Below are 21,196 nucleotides of genomic sequence, written 5' to 3' on the forward strand. Positions count from 1 at the left end.
AGATGTCATGCAACAAGAAAGAGGGACATCTATCCATCTAAACCATAACAACATATGAAAGAACATGTCAAAAGTACCATCATAATATACATACATGGTTCATAAACCAAACATCATATGAAGCAAAAATAACAATAAAGCACCAACACAACCAAAACTCGTGCACGGTTCTTCCCAACCATAATAGCATCATGAGACCTCAAAGGTCCTAGCCATCCCCCACATGTAACATCCCAACCTACCAACTAGATCATTAGTGTTGTCTTATGAGGATGTCATTGCTAAGGAAATCTAACATGCTAAATGTAAAGAATTAGATATTCCAATAAACCAAGCACATCATTTATCATATGCTAAACATCATACAAATAGGAAATATAACATGCTAAACCAATAAGCAATAGATCCTCCAACTAAGCAATGCACATCATCTAATCATATGCTAAACATCATAATATAGGAATGCACTAAATAAACTAGCATCATCTAAACATGATATCCAAGCATTCCAATGAAAGAATAAATCACAAGAAACCATACTCAGGAGCCTAAAGTACCAAGTAAAAACATCTAGAAATGGTCGCATTAGGACAATAGATCATATATGTACATCGGTCCCCAATAGTGGTCTAGGTAGCTATTCCCCCCAACCATGTGAAACCTATAGGTCCACTCCCATTGTGCTGATGGAGATATAATCCAACCATAAATACACATGGTCAAGTGCTCATGTGTGGTGCAACACCATTAGAAAGATCATAAAACAAGGCCTGGATGAGACCACAAGAAAAATAACGCTCAACTAAAAATAGACTTTGGAGGATAGATTCTACATGAATCCCAAGGAACAATAAAGCCATACATCATGAACTCATTCAATCAACATCAATCTGGGAGTATGGATTCTACACAAACTACAATGAGGCAACAAGACCAAACATCATGAACTCACTCAAATAGCCTCAATCTAGGAGAATGGATTGTACACAAATCCTAGTGTCCACAAAATGATAACAAGAGTCTAAAAGAAACAACAAACTAGGTATAAAATAACTCAACCAAACGAAATGTCGGGAGTATGGATGTGACACACATCCCAATGCAACATAAACATACAAAAATAATTTGATTGACATCTTGTAGATGATCCAAGTCCATGACCAACATCATGCCAAGAAAACTTGAGAAAAATGGGTGACACACAAATCAAGGTAAAAAACTTCAAAACTCAAAAACTTTGAAATTAAAACCCATTTGGTCTTAGGGCACAAAAATAAAAAATATCAAATAAACTCTAGGTTTGGAGTCCATATGCAAAAATGACCAACATAATGGTGCAAAACTCCAAATACTCACTGCAAAAAATAGGGAAATGCTCGTACCCACCCAACTGGGTAGAGCTAGCATACAGAAATGGAGGTGAGCACTAGTTCTTAGCCTCCTAAAAAATGGATACCAAAAATAGAAGTAGAAATAGAGCTGAAACAATAAAATCGGAGAGTCATACCTATTAGCAAAAGGGGTAGAAATGAAAACTAGCTGGATAAAATAAATATCCTACAGAAGCTGCCAAAAGTCGCAGCAAACCAAGGTCTCCCTAAGTTGGATCCAACGAGACCATGCTCACAATGGTCAACACTCATAGCTCCCATAAAAAATAGAAAAATCAATCCTCATGAAAAGGATTTTGGGTTTTACTCTCAAACTTTCTAATTCGAAAGTGAGAAGTGAGGAATTAAATTACTTTTTGGATACTTATTCACTTTTCGAGTGGATAATTGATGAGGGTAAATAACCAACCTACCTAGTTAAACCCTAAATTCCAAACAAAAACAAGATATTCCTAGTAAAAGGAATTCATCTATGGAAAAGCTGCCATAAATTAAAATATGTCAATTAAAAGCCCCAAAACCTAGAAATCATAGAAATTCCTTAACAACTTTTGCAACAATGTGAACCTGTAAATGCACAGACACACTCAAATATTTAATCACATAATAAAAATGAGTTTGGATCTAATCAAATCACCAGAAGGTTTAATTTAACAATTAATTAAGGATACATTGATGATACAGGGATGACATTGGTAAAATATGAACAATTGAATCGCTAACTCCATGTGTCACTGCTAGGGATATAATCTTCCACACTAAAACACACGATCAAATGTAATTGCATATAATAATATAGATGAAGCAATAAATGCATTAAATAACCTAATTTAACGATTTATTCAATTATACTAGATTAATCCATTTACATCACTCACTTTCGCATGAACATCCCAAAGCAAGATCATCAAGGTTGCATCCATCGGGATGACTTACAGACATCCATTGGGAGAGGCACTACATATAACATTGTTTCAAGAATTTTTTTGCATAAATCAAAGAAAGTGGCATAAGTATCGTTAAACATTATGTTTGGTCTAGTCATGTTCACCTTTCACATAGTTAGGGTTAGGGTTAGTGTTAGGGTTGGGTCTATTGTTAGGGTTTGAGTTATGGATAGGGTTAGAGTTACAGTCAGGAATAGAGTTACAATTAGAGTCAAGATTAGCATTAGGGTTAGGGCTAGGGTTATTTTTAGGATTACAAATCTTCTTAGAGGTATAGTTAGGGTTAGGTTTAGAATTAGAGTTAGAGTTAATGTTAGGATTAGGGTTAGAATTTGGGTTACAAATATAGTTAGGGTTAGAATTAAAGTTAGGGTTAGGGTTAAGGTAAGGGCAAGGGTAAGAATAAGGGTTTAGGTTAAAAATATAGTTAGGGTTAGGATTAGAATTAGAGTTAGGGTTTGAGTTAGAGGTTGAGTTGGAATTGGAGCTCAAATAAGGGCTAGAGTTAGAGTTGAAATTAGGGTTATAATTTGGATTAGGGTTAGGGTTAAAATTAGATTTATGGTTAGAGTTAGAGAAAGGGGTAGAGAAAGGGTTAGTTTTAGGGTGATGGTTAAGGTTACGTTTATATTTAGAGTTAGGGTTGTATATAGAGTTACATTAGGGTTAAGGTTAGGGTAAGGGTTTGAGTCAGGGTTAAGGTTAGGGTTAGGGTTAGGGCTATGGTTTTCATCTAGATTAAAGTAAGGGTTAAGGTTAGAATTAGAGTTTTGAGTCAGGGTTAAGGTTAGAGTTAGGGTTAGGTTACAGTTTTAGTGAAGGTTAAACTAAGGATTAGGGTTAGGATTAGAATCTAATTATGGTAGAGTTAGATTTGCAGTTAAGGTTATTTTTAGGGTTAGAGTCAGGGGTAGGATTATGGTGTAAAAAAAAGTAATTTTCTTTTTGGCATATTGTAATGTAAAATGTTATAGTCAAACATAGATATATGGTTAGGGACAAAGTTACCATTACAGTTCATGTTAACCTTAGGGATAGAATAAGGGTTACAGTTAGCATTAGGGTTAGGGTTGGAGTTAGGGTTAGGGTTTGAGTTATGGTTAAGGTTAGGGTTAGAGTAATAGTCATAGTTAAGATTAGGGTTAGAGTTATGGTAATGGTTAGGGTTAGTGTTATAGTAAGGCTAGGGTTAGGGTTTGAGTTAGGGTTAAGGTTAGAGTCAAGGTTAGGGTTTGAGACAGGATTAAAGTAAGGGTTAGGGTTAAGGTTAGGATTAGAGTCCAATTATGGAAGAGTTAGATTTAGGGTTAGAGTTAACGGTTAGAGTTATGCTCATGTGATTAAGGTTAGGGATAGAGTTATGGTTAGGGTTTGGGTTAGGGTTATTATAGGGCTCGAGTTAGGGTTATTGTAGGGATAGGGTCAGGGTTTGAGTCAAGGTTAAGGTTAGATTTGGGATTAGGGTTAGGATTTTAGTTAGGATTAAAGTTAGGGTTAGGATTAGGGTTAGAGTCTAGTTATGGTAGAGTTAGATTTAGGGTTAGAGTTAGGGATAGAGTTATGTTTATGGTTAAGTTTAGGGTTAGAGTTATGCTCATGGTTAAGGTTAGGGTTAGACTTATGGTTATGGTTAGGGTTAGGGCTTGAGTAAGGGTTAAGGTTCTAGAGTTATGGTTAGGGAAACGTTTTGAGTAAAGATTAAAGTTAGTGTTAGAGTTATGGTTAGAGTCCAATTACAGTAGAGTTAGATTTAGGATTAGAGTTAGGGACAAATTAATGTTTATGGTTAAGGTTAGGGTTAAGGTTAGAGTTAGAGTTAGGGTTCAAGTTAGGGTTAGCATTAGGGTTAGGGTTAGGGTTAGTGTTAGGGTTATGGTTAGGATTAGCATTAGGGTTAGGGTTACAATTAGAGTAAGAGTTAAAATTAGAGGTAGTGTTAGTGTTAGTGTTAGTGTTAGTAAAAGAGTTAGAGTTAGAATTAGAGTTAGAGTTAGGGTTCAAGTTAGAGTTAGAGTTAAAGTTAGAGATAAAGTTGTGATTAGGGTTAGATTAGGGTTAGGATTAAAGTTAACTAATTAGATTTAGAGTTAGGGTAAGAGTTAGGGCTAGGATTAGGATTAGAATTAGGGTTAGTGTTAGAGTTAGAGTTATATATAGTGTTAGGGTTAGGATTAGGGGTAGGTTTATAGTCAAAGTTAGGGTTAGGGTTAATATTAGGGTTAGGGTCACAAAAAGAGTCAAAGTTAGAGTTAGGGTTAGAATTAGGAGTAGAGTTAGAATTAGGGATAAAGTTAGAGTTAGAGTTAGGGTTAGAGTTAGAGATAGAGTTAGATTTAGGGTAAGAATTAGGGTTAGGATTAGAATTAGCATTAGAGTTAGAGCTAGGGTTAGAATTAGGGTTAGGGTTAGGGTAAGAATTAGAGTTAGAGTTATAGTTAGGGTTAGAGTTAGGAACAGAGTTATAGTTAGGGTTAGAATTAGGTTAGGGTTAGAGCTAGAATTGGGGTTAGGGTTAGAATTAGGGTTAGAGTTACGGTTATATAGGTTCAGGTTAGGATTAGGGGTAGAATTAGAGTCACAATTAGAGTTAGAGTTAGGATTAGGGTTAGGGTTAGAATTAGGGTTACAGATTGAGTTAGAGCTAGAGTTAGGGTAATGGCAACAATTAGGGTTAGGGCTAGAATTAGGGTTAAAAATAAATTTAGGGTTAGAATTAGGGTTAGGGTTAGGGCTTAGATTTAGAGGTAGGACTTGAGCTAAAGTTAGAGTTAGAATTAGAATTAGAACAAGAGTTGGAGTTAGAGGTAGGTTTAGAATTAGGGCTAGGATTATGGTTAGCATAAGGGTTACAGTTAGAGTTAGGGTTACCATTAGGGTTAGGGTTATAATTGTTGTTAGTTTTAGTGTTAGTGTTAGTGTTAGTGTTAGGGTTAGAATTGGGGCTAGAATTGAGGCTAGGGTTAGGGTTAGGGTTAGGGTTAGAATTAGAGTTAAAGTTAGGGATCAAGTTTAGAGTTAAAGTTAGCGATAGAGTTGGGGTTAGGGTCAAATTTAGGGTTAAGGCTAGAGTTAGGATTAGATTTAGGGTTAGATTTAGGTTTAGAGTTAGTGTGAGGGTTAAAATTAGGATTGGGTTTATGATTAGAATAAGGGTTAGGATTAGAGTTAGAGTTACATATAGTGTTAGGGTTAGGATTAGCATTATATATCGTGTTAGAATTAGGATTATGGGTAGGATTAGGGTTAGAGTTAGGGTTAGAGTTAGGGTTAGTGTTAGGGTTATAATTAGAGTTAGAGTTATAATTATAGTGAGGATTAGAGTTAGAGTTAGAGTTAGGGTTAGAATTAGGGGTAGGGCTAGGGTTAGGGTTAGCGATAGAGTTGGAGGTAGAGTTAGGGTTAGAGTTAGAATATGGATTAAAATTAGGGTTAGATTTAGGGTTAGAATTAGCATTAGAGTTAGAATTAGAGTTATAGTAAGGCTTTGGCTTAGGCCTAGAATTAGGGTTAGGGTTAGAATTAGCATTAGATTTAGGATTATGAAGGGTTAAGGTTAGGGTTAGGGGGAGAATTAAAGTTAGAGATAGAGTTAGAGTTAGAGTTAGGGTTAGGTTTAGGGTTAGGGTTAAAATTAGAATTATCTAGTTAGAGTTAGAGTTAGAGTTAGGGTTTGTGTTATTATTGTAGTTAAGATAATTTTTGGGTTACTAATCATATTATAGCTGATGTTAGTGCTATTATTACACTTTACCTTGGTGTTAGGATAACTGACAGGTTAAATTTTAGTGTGGGTTAGTTGTATTATAGTGCCCATGATTAGTGCTATTGTGTTACAAGTTATTAACCTTTTTAATAATGTAATCCCTCCCCCCTCTTCTCCCCTCTCTCTCTCTCTCTAACTACACCCATTAATATCTCTCCCCACTATCTAAATACACACACTCTCTCTCTCTCTATAGTCTCTAGTAATGCCCCTCTAATATGTCTCTCTAATCTCTAGATACACCCACTTATCTCTCCCACCCTACTTTCTAGATACTCCTCCTAATCTCTCTCCCCCTTTATGCTCTCTAGATACACCCCTAATCTCTCTCTCTCTCTCTCTCTCGCTCTCTCTCTAGGTATGTTTATATACATATTATTACTTATAAAAAAAAAATTTATTTCTAGATACTTGTACACATAGGGTTAGGCTAAGGTATATAATTTACTAAATGATTAGTACACTCATATATAGAGTAAGAGTTAAAGTTAGGATCCAAGGTTTACAATTTCATTTATATGACACTCAGTGTTATGGTTAGGGTTAATAAGTGGTTAAATGTTACACTAAAATAAGGGACAGGGTTAAGGGAAGTATGAGATTTAGGTGTAGTGTTGGAGCATTTGGAGTACAACTATTGTCAAATTTGGGATATATGTTATACAAATGACTTGAATAGTGGAAAATTAATTCATGAAAGGGAAGTTATAAGTCCCAACACAACAATTCAGATGATGTTAAAAGTGTGAAAGAATATATAAGAGTCAATTTTATGAAAATTATTTCTTCATGATGATGTGAGAACATTATATATTGTTGAATTTTTAATAATGCTAATGCAATTTTTATTGCAATGATTAAGAATTGTAATCAATAAATCTCCCTATCATTAAGGAATCTATTTAGACTTATGATTTTCTTTCTTAATTAATATATTTAGTAGCCACATCCATTGAAGAATTTTTTCATACAACAATAAATTTATTTTGTCTTGTTCTATTCTCCATAAAAGTTACATTGAACAATGGGGAAATAAAATTGCCAATACAACTAATTAGAAGTAAAAGTTTGAAACTAGAGACAAGAATGAACTATATAAAAAAAAAATATTTGTGATGGTGTAAATACATATCACATTCTTCAATGATTAGGATTCTTTTGTGTCCTTTATTTGAAAAATGATTGTGAAATACTTCTTTCATCATTGAGGGAAACCCATCCACTTTTGTAGATGTGTCACATAGAAATTTTTATGCATCTTCCATATGCATTTCTTCCATTTCCTCAACATAGTCAATTGGAAATATTGCTTCTCTACAACTTTAATTATAGCTGTGTGTGCCTCTTTAATTATTTGTAGGCATTTGTCAAACTCAATCTCGAAGAAATCATTTGAGATTGTTGAAGTAGTTAGGCTCTAGTATCCAATAATGTTTGATTCTCTATTCGAGGTATCCATAACTCAAATAGTAACCTGCAAACTTATAAACAAAAATCAACATATGGAAATAATCGTAATGAAAAAGTATTAATAGTTAACATAAATTCTTTAAAATGAATAATGTTCAAAATAACATAAATAAAAATCAAGACTATTTCAAATGAAATAGTTAGATTGTAATGTTTCAAATATGGTGGCATTGTCTTCCACTTTTCAAACATTAGAAACATAAATATTAATAAAAATCTATATATAGTATGAAAAATATTTAAATAAAACACATATATAATCTAATTAAATAATGACAATATAAACTAAATAAATGATTCATTTATTTTAAATTAATCACTAACTTTAATAAAATACAAATTTTATTGATAACTTGACCTTCTTGTCCACATTAACAATTAAATTTAATTATGAAACATTAAAAATATAAATATTTTGAAACATGCAAATATAAAACTATTATGAAACATACAAATCTAAAACATGGAAACCAAAAGTATTTTGAAATATGCAAATCTAAAACTAATGTAAAACATGGAAATGTAAAACTAAATTGAAACATGCACATTAAAAATTTGCCAAAGAAATGTATTATCAAATATCTAAATCAAAAAGTTTTTGAATCCTAAATCTAAATCAAACATACAAGGCTAAACTATATGGAACTTTAATCTACTCCTATTCAAAAACTCTAATTGCTCCAATAATCTCCATCTCTTCCTCCCTACAAAAACACAAAATGAAAATGAAATTAGGAGCATTTGTTTTATAATTTATGAGAGAACCCTCATATCCCCCAATAGATGTCTTTTGACATTCCCCGAATTTGTTTCAAATTCCCCCACTCCTCACAAAAAATAAGCATGAATGTGCATGCAAAAATATATTTAACAAAAAGAAAATGTTTTATATTTAAAATTTTAATTAAGTTATTTCAGCCCTATTTTCCTGGGTTCTATTTTTTTGGCCTTTTTTTTTTTAGGTTCTATTATTTTGGCATCCATTTGGCTTAATATTATTTTGGCTAGCTATTATTTTGAGAATTTTATTTTATTTTATAATTCAATAATGATAAAATATATACTAAATATATGATTTATCTACTTTAAATACATCATTAAATTTAATAAAATTAAATTGTATTGATAAGGTGGCATTCTCATCCATATTAATGATAAAATTATGCTTTGAAACATGAAAATATAAAAACTTAGAAACATGCAAATGTAAAACTATTGTGAAACATTCAAATCTAAAACATGAAAACCAAAACTATTTTGAAATATGAAAATCTAAAACTAATATGAAACATGCAAATATAAAACTAATTTGAAACATGCACTTTTAAAATATGTAAATGAAAAGTATTGTAAAATATATAAATCAAATAGATTTTGAATTCAAATCTAAATCTAAATCAAACATGCAAGACTAAACTATTAAATGCAAGCCTAAATAGTTATGAACTAAATTCTAAATCTAAATAAAATAATTAAAATTGAAATGTAAATCAAAGTAGAATATTATAACTAATTTTGAATTTCAATTTACATCTACATCTAAATCTAAATGAAAATGTAAATAAAAAATAGAAACTCACCTGCAAAAATGTTACTCCAAAACTTGAATCTACTCCTATTCAAAAACTTCAATCTAATCCTCCAATAACCTCCGCCTCTTCCTTCTTGCAAAAACATAAAATGAAAATGAAATGAGGAGCCTTAGTTTTATAACTTCTAAGAGGCTCCTCATATCTCCCAACAGACGTCTCTTCACATTCCATGAATTTGTTTCAAAATCCCCCACTCCCCACAAAAAATAAGTATGAATGTGCATGCAAAATTATATTAAAAAAAAAAAAAATCATATTGAAATTATTTCGACACAATTTTTTCGAGCCCTATTTTTTCAAGTCCTACTTTTTTGCGCCCTACTTTTTCGGGCCCTATTTTTTCGAGCCTATTTTTTCAGCCTCCATTTTGGCTTCCTATTATTTCAGACAGCTATTATTTCGGGAATTCTTTTTTCATATTTAATTTGGAAGTTTGTAACCACTCCCAATTCTTTTTTATTGACGCAAAATATTTTTTGGCATATTCTCATGCTCAGTATTTGTGCTGTGATTGTATAGAATGCCTCTTGATTTAACAATTATTTTTTATTGAAGGAGAATTTTTTTGGCATATTCTTGTGCTCGGTATTTGTGCTGTGATTGTATAGAATGCCTCTTGGCATAATTATGTGCATTAATTATTAACTAATGAATTTACTTATTATATGTACACATTAAATTAACTTTTAAATGCATGGTGTGTAGGTTCAGTTGTTTTGGAGGGAACATACCTTGACCAAAACAAATTAGTGGAACATGGAATTTACTTTGTTGATTACCAACCTAACAATAAAGTGCTTCAATATAGTCACCATGTTATTTCTACCTCCGTTTCTCTAAATCTAGTTAAACATAAAGGTGGATGTCACAAGTGGAGATTAGATACTAAGGATCATGAGAGAATACTAAATGTTCATCATGATCATGTGGAACCACTTGGAACCACTTGATATATTGCTTATTTGTAGCACTTGCTTAGATATGTCATATCTCTACGAATTTCTTAGATATTTCATAAATTTTACCAAGTCACTCTTTGATCTAGTTAAAATGTATATACTATATGTATGTATCTTCATTTAATACATTTCATGTGTGTATATTCATTTCATGTAACTTTGGATAATTATATGTGTAGATATGTGTACATGTTCATTTCATACATAACTTGTAGGACTTATATCATGTATGTATGTGTTCATTTCATGTAACTTATGACTTATATGTGTATACATTGTACATGAACTCATTTCATGTAGATTAGGACTTATATCATTGTATATAAACTCATTTCATGTAAAACATGTAGGACTTATATTGAATACTTACATGTTCATTTTATATGAAGTTTAGGATTTTAATTGTGTACATATACATTTCCATCAATCATGTATCTTTAAATAATTTTTATCATGCTTTCTAATGTTGAATCATGTACATCTAATCATAAACTAGAAACATACATACATCACTTGTGTCTAATCATAAATTGAATAAATCATGTACATTTAACCATAAACTAAATACATAGATCACATTGACCATAAACAAGAAACATATATCACACGTCTAATGATAAATTGAACCAATCATCTACATCTAACAATAAACTAAATAAATATATCACATGGACAATAAACTAAAAACATATATCACATGTCTAATCATAAATGGAACAAATAATAAATGAATAATAAAAATACATGTGCAAAGATCAATATGTATATATAAATGTCAAATCATAAATGTATATGGTTCAACGAGATCAATAATAAAGTGAACATGTGCATGTGTCCTAAACTAGAGATTCATCTAGACCTATACAAATAGAGCAACCCTTTGATCAAGACTCATGAGGATTATGTGTCTGTGGAGTATCAACTAAGCACTACAAATTAAAATACAACAATTCATTAGACACACACACACATATATAGTTGTACAAATCTAAATGCATAAATATGTATGTGTGTGTGTGTGTGTGTGTGTGTGTGTGTGTACACACACACACACACACATGGGAACTAGTTTCAAATAGTTGTACAAATTTAAATGCATTAATGAAAGTGCATGCATCTAGTATTAATTAAATTAATTTTCTATTTAAAAATCACCTAAGAACTAGTGGGTGTCACATCCATCATATTTTTACCCCCACAAGTAGTAGGTGTCACATTGATAATATCTCTCCTCTCATTATGATCATAGCCCACACTAGAAGAATCATGCTTTGCTATCCATGCCTACAAAAATATATTTCATTTGGAAATTTAAGTACATAAATATATACTTGTGAATAGAAATTTGTTATTAGACAAATGAAAATTAAAAGAGGTACATGGGTTTGAGGTGCAAGAGGGTCATTAGTGAAACATACTAAGGTGTCATCAAATGAAACTCCATCTCCAATAGTCTCAATCCTCTTTAATAGTGAGGACTGAAAAGGAGTAATAAGATATAATGGAAGTGGTGTGGAGTTAGTAGACTAAAATAGCATGTCCATGTATGATCCTATCTCAGTGGGAACATGAATCTAAATCAAATATTAGGATTGTTGATCAAGAAAGTCAAGTCTATCAATAGAAATAGAAACACCTCAACCAACTCTTAAGGTACCCTTAGGTGGAGCTACAATAGAGTTCTATGCATTTGAGTGTTGAGCTGAGTGTTGAGTGCTAGATTGTTGAGCACTAGAGTGTTATGTAGAGTGCTCAACACCAAAGGTTTATGTAAAGTGTTTTGTACTCTAGTGTGCATGACCTGATGACATGTCATTGGTCACTCAAAATATAGGCCTTTGTGAAACTATCTCTATGACACTATGTAAAGGCATCCCTATGTACCTATGATGTATAAATATTCTTGTTAAAGATCATCTGGAAGATTCTATGCTCTCCAATGAGGCTACATATATCCACTGTGGTAGGAATATTTGCAACTCTATAGATCTCATTAGTGGGTCGTGTAGTAATTGATGATGCCTCTGATGATGATCTATGTTGACTAGGTCTACTCAAAAAAATCTACCTAGAGTATCACATGTAATGCTCCTAGTTGTAGATGTAATGTGTCCTATCCAATCAAATGCTTCCCTTTGAGAAGAAATGCCAACTCTATCTATAGTAGCAACCATCACTGAAGTCACTACTAGGGTGCTAGATCCCACCAATGCATGATGATGAGGAACATGATGAGTTGGCCTAGGGTACACATCATGATCACAAACTCTACTGCATCCTTGACCATAATATCTTGGAATATCTAAATAGTTGATGCAATGCCCCAAATGGATCTCTACATACAACTACTAGGAAAAATATAATAGAATTTGGTCATTATTAGGATAACAACCATGTGCTACTATGAATCAATGGTATATCATACAAGAAATCTATGGAAAAACACATCTAGTAACCTAATGTGCCCTAACCTTGGTCTTTCCCTCATAAAATTGGAAGACCTCTTGTTTGGTGATCTCCTTAGAAACTAGGCTTTGAACCTACTCTAAGGATATACCAAATGAGATCTCTACTCTAAGTTCAACAAAAATCATATCTATAGAATATGGTGCAAATAAAGTTTTTGATCTAAGCCTATCAGTAAGCTCCTCAAGACTAGACAATTTACTAACATATACCTCTATATGGATGAGCCTGATATCTCTCAACAAATGATCTCAATCTAGTAGTCTATGTGGTTGCAAACTATAATATAGTAATTATATTAGGAATACAAGGGTGGACAAGTGGTACATGAACATGTGGTCCCTTTCCCAACCCTTAATCATGTTCTTGTCCTTGACCCTCTCCCTATTCTTGATACTAAGGATGTGGTTGTCCATGACCATGGGATGCCATTTATAGGTAACATGTACAAACTACATGTTAACTTAATATTACAAGAACATAAGTAGTCAATAAAGGGATGCCATATAATTAGAAGAACATGTATTAAATAAGGGGTCATGATAGGTTCTATCAGTAATTGAAGGTCATAAGGGGTCCTATTAAGTCTTATAAGTATTTCTAAGGTCTCAAGAGGTCAGCTATAAGGTCCTATAGGTCTTATTAGTAATCTAAGGTGTTCATAGATCATATTAGGTGTTAATCAAAATAAATTAAATGTAGCAAAGAGAAATTAAAGAGAGAGAAAGTGAGAGAGAGCAGACAAAAAGTGAAGAGAGTGAGGAGAGAGAAAGTGAGGAGAGAGAGAGAGAGAGAGAGAGAGAGAGAGAGAGAAGAGAGAGTGAGGAGAGAGAAATTGAGAAGAGGGAGAGAGAAAATGAAATGAAAGAAAAATTGAGAAGTTAGAAGAGAGAGATTTCAAGGAGAGAGAAACTAAGAGAGAGAAAGATAAGAGAGAGAGAGGAGAGAGAAAGTGAGAAGAGAAAAATTGAGAGGAGAGAGCAAGTGAGAAGAGAGAGTGGGGAGAGAGAGTGAGGAGAGAGAAAGTGAGAGAGTGAGTAGAGAGAGAGTAGAGAGAGAGAGGAGAGATAAAGTGAGCAAAGGGAGAGAAAAAGTAAGAAGAAAGAAAGTGAGAGGAGAGAGAAAGTGAGAAGAGCAAGAGAGAGAGTTAGGAGAGAAAGTGAGTGTTTGAGGAGAGAGAGAGTGAGGAGAGAGAAAGTGAAGAGAAAGTAAGGAGAGAGAGAAAGAGAAAAGAGAGAATGAGGAGAAAGTGAGAGCTTGAGGATTTTAAATCATTTGAGGGGAGAGAGAGAGAGAGAGAGAGAGAGAGAGAGAGAGAGAGAGAGAGAGAGAGAGAGATAGTGTGTGTGTGTTTTGTCTAAATATCCTACATTTTTTTTTATTCATCTAGAGTTTTAAATGGTTTTTTGTTTTCTATGTCTACCTAGTCCTATTTTTGGTTTTTGTTGTCTATCAACCTAACATTTTATATTTCTAAACATATTATTTTTTCCAGCTACAATTTTAACTATGTTTTTTTCAATATTTTGTAAAATGTAAACTAAAATACAACATATAAACACGAAACTAATTAACATATACTAAAAATAACTAAATAAACATTAAAAAAAACCAAATATTCATAAAAAAACTAAAGTTTCATTAGAAAACTACTAAACATTCATTAAAAAAATGACTAAATATTCATTAAAACTCACTAAACATTTATTAAAAACCACTATGAATTCATTAAAAAACACTAAACATTCATTAAAAGTACAAAAATGGAAAAAATGAACATACCTGGTAGGCTAAATTCTTAAAGAAGGTAAAAAATGGCTGGTCAAAATGATGATGCAATTGAAGATGTCACAAAGTTCCCTCTAAGCCCTTCCATGAAATTGTAGCCATACAAATGAAATGTAAAATGGTACCTTGTGGGATTTGAACTTGTGACCTCTCTTTCAAGAGTACAAGTTCTCCACCACTAGACCAATTCAGGCTGTACCAGACCAACTCAGATATATACCCTACAGAAGGTGATAAGACAATGGGACCCATTGCCTCATAAGAGGGGAGGAATAATCAGAGTTGAACATGCATATTATATTATTGCGAATGATTTTTCAATTTGGATTTGTCCATTCAGATTCTAACAAGAATGTAGATGGAGTGACCTTTCAACTTCCATGAAGATCTATGTTCAAGTTCGATCTCATTTTAGATGTACTTACAATCAGATTTATCCCAATATGAAGGTGTTCTTATAGTGGTCTTCTTCCTCGAAAATCAACATCGGATCTCAGCTTGATGAAAACTAATAACCAGTCTTCAAAAAAAATAAAAAAATCCTTGCACGATAGATTGTTGGTTCTTCTCAACCGTTCCCTGCAATGACACTTCATCTTCAAAACGTTGAGGTAATTGAGGTAATTAATGGATCTTTTTGTCGCAATATGTGGTGGAAGTGGAAGCGATAGGGCAACAATAATTTAATCACATGTTCTTAGCAGAAGATGAAGCACCAAGAGCTTTAATACGGAGAAACAATATCAGATCAAATTCTTCTCTTTCCATGTCAATATGCTCAATCCTTGTGCAATCATGAAATTCATAGCAGCCAAATCCTACGTGGCATTTTTTAGAAGTTTTAATAATACAACAGAACTGTACATACGTTCTCCCCCATACTAATATGCTAAAAAAATGGAATTCCTTTAAGAGGCTCCGCTGGAAATGTACACATACATCTGAACCTTCACTTCTTTAGATTTTGAGAAATCACGAGTGCACAGAAGAATCAGGATTTAAGGTTTTGGATTCAACAATTATTTCCAAGCTAGGTTTCTAGGCAAAGCTGAGGTTGCGAGAATGAACCTTTGGGATTTTGTTTCTAGGCCTGCTCAATGGTTGGAGCCACGAGCTATTCAATCACAGAATTTCCATTTCCAGACAGAAACTTTTACGAGCTTGTCTTTGCAGAGACGAAACTTCACACGTACTTTCAATCCGTCATTAGTCGAAGAAATGATCTGCATGCCTCTGTCAAAGTCCAGTACTTTTGTTAAATCTCTGTCTGAGAAGGCTCTGCGAGAGTGCGCAATTGACGGATTCTGGAAGCTGCAGCGAGCATTTTGTCAGAAGAGGCCCTTGCAAAAGGTTTTGCGTATTGAGGAAGAGGAAGGAGAAAGTAAAGGCAGCCGCCATGAAGCTCAGTTCTGTCTCGAAGAGGTCAGCTATGAATCCCCAGTCGACAAACGACATCCGCATCAAAAACTTCGTGATCTGGATGATAACCAAGGATTTCCTTAAAACGGGAGTAGACAATTTCATCATTGTTTCTTCACAAGCCCCGGGAGGACATTACCCATTACGGGCGAGGAAACCAAGGAACATGGGAAAGATGATATTGAAGAAGATCAAAAGCCATATAATGCAATATACTATTCATTTAACAAGAGTATTTTAGGACAAGTTGTCATGGTCTTTCAATATTTTGATTCGACATACTAAGGAGAACTTCCAATCTGAATAGAAGAATTATTATGAGTTGGGCATAGCGTTAATTTATTTAGAAGATGATGGGGCAATGGGGCCATTGTCTCATGAGAAAGGAGGAATGATCAAAAATGAATTAGGATATTCAAGCAAAGAGATCTCTTTATTTTTAGCCAATTCTAATGATTGTGTTGTTCATTCAACTTTTTATCAAAATCATACGATGTGGTGACCTTTTGGTTTCCATGAAAATGTATAAAGAGGATCAATTCAAAGTTATAAGGGAGATATGGACATACATCTCGTTTGCTGAGATTGCTAATTTGTATCAGATCATATATACGGAGTTCATGGGCAGACATCTCAACCACAGGATTGTCCAACTCCTATAGAGTTCATGGGCATACATCTCATTGACGAGATAGCCTAAAATTTATGAACTCGGATACACAACTCCTCCACAAGTTTGTCCAAATTTGATTGATTTGCAGGCATACATCTCACTTACAAGATTGTCCACAATTGTATGAAATTTTATGACCCAATAAAAGTCTTCATATGGTTTATTATGTATTTACAATGCCAATATTTATTCTTTTAGTATTGTCCTCTAAATTGCTAAAATAATTCAAATCAAGAAATAATCAGGATTGAGTGAGAGTGACATTTGAGATAAATAAAGGGAGAGATGAATAAGGAAAAGAGTGCGATAAATGGAGATGTAAGAGACAAATTTATAGAGAAGGAAAAGAACATGGAGGAGAGATAAAAAGATGAGAATAGAGATATAAAGTGATATAGAGAGAGATGTAGAGGGGGGTAGATATAGATGTACAGAGATGGATAGATAGATTCCGTGGACTCTTGGTCTTCTCACATGATAAAAATTATTTTATTCATTCATTTATAAAACTTATGGTACCTTGTTCCATTCTAATAAATTATAAGTATTGATAATCACATTCTAAAATAAAGTAACATTTTATTTAATTATCTATCTAATGATCATATTAATTTTAATTTAAACTACTTTATTTCATAGAATTTATAAACTATTTCAAATTATTATTAGCAAAATGAAAGATTATTTACGTTATAACAATATAATATTAAATTAGTCTATCAATTATTATGCATTATTGTATAAAACTTAAATAATTATTTTATCAATTAATAACCTTATCTATAACATGATTATATACTAAAATATATATAGTTAATGCTCACATTATTTTTATAGTAATTAATAAAATTTATATAGTATATATTATCAATTAATTTATAAATAATACAAATATATAGTAAATAACATTTCTATAGTAGTTGATATAGATGAAATTTTACTTGTACTTGAAAAAAGTGCTAGAAAATAAATAGAATCTAAGGATGGACATATTTAGGAAAGTTTGGGATGCATGAACAATATAACCAATTCAAAGAAATGATTAGGTTTGCTACAAATGTGGAAGAATTGGAATCCCTAATAATAGCTAAAAATATTTAGAAGGGGACGAAATATCTGGTTGAGTTAAGATAAGGATGGATTAGTAGAAAAGGTGAATGACCTTCCCAAGGGTCAATGAAGATCACCATGTGGAATATTAGGGGCATAAATACCCCTAGAGAATAAAGACTATTAAAATGTAGTTTAACCTTTTAATTTAGATAAATTATTATCGATCTCTAAGCCTAGTTTCCTATTAGTTTCCAACACTTAGTTATTTTCAAAGGTTGCCGAGCACCCTAGTAGAGACCGAGCCAGTATATATGCCAAGTAAAATAATGGATATTGAGTGACACAAAGTTATGCCAAGTGAGTTAGTATATGTTAATCCTATTGAAGTCAAGAGACAAAATGAATGCTAATTATGACCAAGTGTCAGAACATTCAATTGTCGAATAAACTAGTTTTAGCATATGCGTTTGTAATAGCACAAACACTTATGTAAATTATTTTAAGCCAACTTCTATATGATATTTAAGGACTATAAAGACAAAAAAGGATTAAATTACATATTTTCTGATAAGGCATTAAACCTAAGAAAGACAAATTAACCAATCAAAAAATTAGGAGCGTAAAAAAATAAAAGGATGAATTGTGAATCATTGATTATGATCTAGAAATTTATAAAATTATCTATTTAATAAGGGATCTAACCCTAAATCATTATGGGCGTAAGATGAAAACACGAAGGAGTGAAAAAGCTAAGGATAGAGCAAGGAAGAATAAGTTTCATTAGGAGATCAGACAAAACAACTTAGCAGTGAAGGGCATAACAAAGTAGATTAGATAAGGAGATCAAATTTAGACATCGAAGAAAGGATATTTGTAAACAAATTTTAGAGGAAATCGAAGGATCAGGTACTAAGACATTCTAACAAGTGTATTCTGGCTAATCTCTTAAAAGAGTGGTTTTAACAAACCTTGTTCAAATCTCCTAACAAAGTCCTTACTTGATTGTAAGTTTAAATCCCTAAATAAACGTAGAATTAATAGTCTTATATTGCTTTTTACCGGGCAGACCCCTCATCGTGTAGATCATTGTAAGTGATCAAATTGTAGCCCTAACATCCAAACTTTGTTGTTACACTAGTAAAGATTTGTGAGTTTTATCCCCACCTTAGTTTGACCTTCACCTTGGGGGGTTTCTGGGTTATCAAAATATTTTGTTGTGTGTTTATATTTTTATGGATGTTATCCTTGGTAAATTTCATTTTAGAATTATAGTATATGATTATATTGTATGAGATCTAAGATATGACATGGATTGGGAGTGAATTTAGTTAATCTATTATATTGTTAAAGGAGTTAAAAGTTTTAAAGATCTTGATTCACACTCCTTGTTAGTATCTTTTTTCCCAATAAGAGTTCCAAGAATTGGTATTGGAGTCACGTCTTCTCTTAAAAGAAGTCTAATATCTTAAGAGTTCAAATCTTGCAAATGGAGGGTTACGAATTGGGAAAGATTGTTTAAAAATTAGATGACTGAAATCTAGATCATACTACAACAACTTGAAGCAACAAAAAAAAGGTTGAGAAAATTCTTAAAGAAAAGAAAATATATGGTCATTCAAAAAAATGACACTCTATATAAGGAAGTTGATTCCAAGGAATTTCTTAATAGTAGGAATTATATTGACAATGATGCAGCAATAGAAGATCTATTGGAGAAGAAAAATATTCTAAGTAAAGAAGTTAGAGGATAGAAGAGAGAACATGAAATTCAATCATTAATATTATGTGAAGTAACTGAACAAAAGAAGAAAGACAAAGAAGATAAGATTATGGTTGAAGAAGAAAAAATAAAAATCACTATCAAATTTGAAGAAAGATCATTTGGTGTGCAGAAGCTTGCCAAAATTTAGCTGGACATGATGAATCAAGTGTTACTTGCAACTTAGGAATTGAACAGAAAGGAATGGAGATTACAAATCTGAGATCATAGAGAGACCAACTAAGAAATGAGTTGAGACGTGAGAAAGAACTTATAGAAAGATTGAATAAACCAAGTGAAGCTATAAGATACTTTGAAGAACTGATGATATCACCAATGTTATCTAGTGATACTTTTGGTCTATGACATATCAAGCATTCTTCAACTATTGATGAGGGAGAGTCATCAAAAGGTGGAGAGAAAATAAATGTAAAACCTAAATGCATCCATTAGAAATATGGACATAGAGCTCAAGAATGCAAATCTAAAGAAAAATCTAGCTGGACATCTAAAAGGAAAGTTCATGTACCTAAACAAGGTAACTCTTACAATTGGTATTACAACATATGTTATAACTATCATTTTTTTGGAGATTATTGACACATTCCAAAAAATTTCATTAAGACAAATTTTATAGGTAATTACAAGAAATGGTTGAATGGAAATCTAGTTTGTTCTAGTTGTCTCAAGGTTGGACATGTCTGTAAGAACTATAAGACCCGACCACCAACACCAAATAATGATAACAAAAAAGACAAAGACAAAGTGGAGATGAATGAATCATGAAAAAATAGAGCAGAAGCTCGTGGTAGTGGATCAACTGGAGTTGAAATCACCCAATCCAATGAATAAGGTGATCACACTACATCCAACTAGGAAAAGAAGGTAAGGGATTGTACACTTTAATGATATATTATACACCAATTCCTAACAAGAAATGTGATTAAAATTCAATATCAACATGAGCCAAGATGCACTAGGAAAAATCTAAGAGAAGAATTGGGCAATGAAATTAATTACACTATTAAGTGTCAAGCATCAGTAATATTGTCTAATATTGACCCAACATTGTAATATAGACTAAGAGCTTACATCGACCGAGTTGATGTATTGGCTAAACTAAATGGTATTGACCAAGTCAAGTAATAGTGATTGAGTATTTGAATAATAGGAAGCACAAAAGTAATGTGAAGGCCAAGATAATTGTTATGCACCTACTATTGTATAATACACTTATTGCAGACATAAATGAATAGATTGAAGGTATATATTCATTTTTTTAAGTTCATTATCATTTACAAATAAATTATTGTACATTTAGATGATTCAAGGCAACCAAGGTAAATTCAGCAAAAGAACAAGCAAATTATAGTGTGTCATTGGCAAAATTTGAAGAATTTAGTAAGTAAGGTTTTAGTGCCAAGTTAAGTTGATTTTGATGTTGTTGAAGTAAATTTTCATAAAACCTAGTTTTGAAATAACAACCACTACTTTTGTATCCGCTAGGGAAATGCTAAAGGAGATTAATGTACAAATTATGAGGAATGATTAGTATCCTCCACCTAAATTCACATCATACCTTGACATTGTGATGATTGGAAACACATTTGGCACCTCATCATTAATTCAACCAAGAATGTGAAAAGTTCATGATATTTGATTGTGTTACATGTATAAGATTACAGAAATTGGAGACTTCAAACTATGAGCAACCTATGATAAGTTGTGTGATAATAGAGTTCTAAGAGATGAAATTAATATTTTTTTCAAGAAAGGGTTTACCCATGCCCTAGTGTTTCCAATGGTATTCAAGGTAGAATGTGCGGATCTCAGATTAGTTTTGACAAATGAGTGTCTATACACTTAAGTCATTCATAAGTTATGTACTTAGTTCATGCCAAAAATGTAATTCATAC

General features: G+C 32.4%; 1 pseudogene; it reads right to left on the minus strand.

The window, feature by feature from the left end:
* Positions 1 to 15,460: 15,460 nt before the first annotated feature.
* On the minus strand, positions 15,461 to 15,938 carry LOC149542255 (uncharacterized; annotated as a pseudogene).
* Positions 15,939 to 21,196: the final 5,258 nt, after the last annotated feature.

This window comes from Cupressus sempervirens, chromosome 8, assembly GCF_028749045.1.
Source record: "Cupressus sempervirens isolate cs-2001-9-10 chromosome 8, ASM2874904v1, whole genome shotgun sequence".
NCBI classification, from domain to species: domain Eukaryota; kingdom Viridiplantae; phylum Streptophyta; class Pinopsida; order Cupressales; family Cupressaceae; genus Cupressus; species Cupressus sempervirens.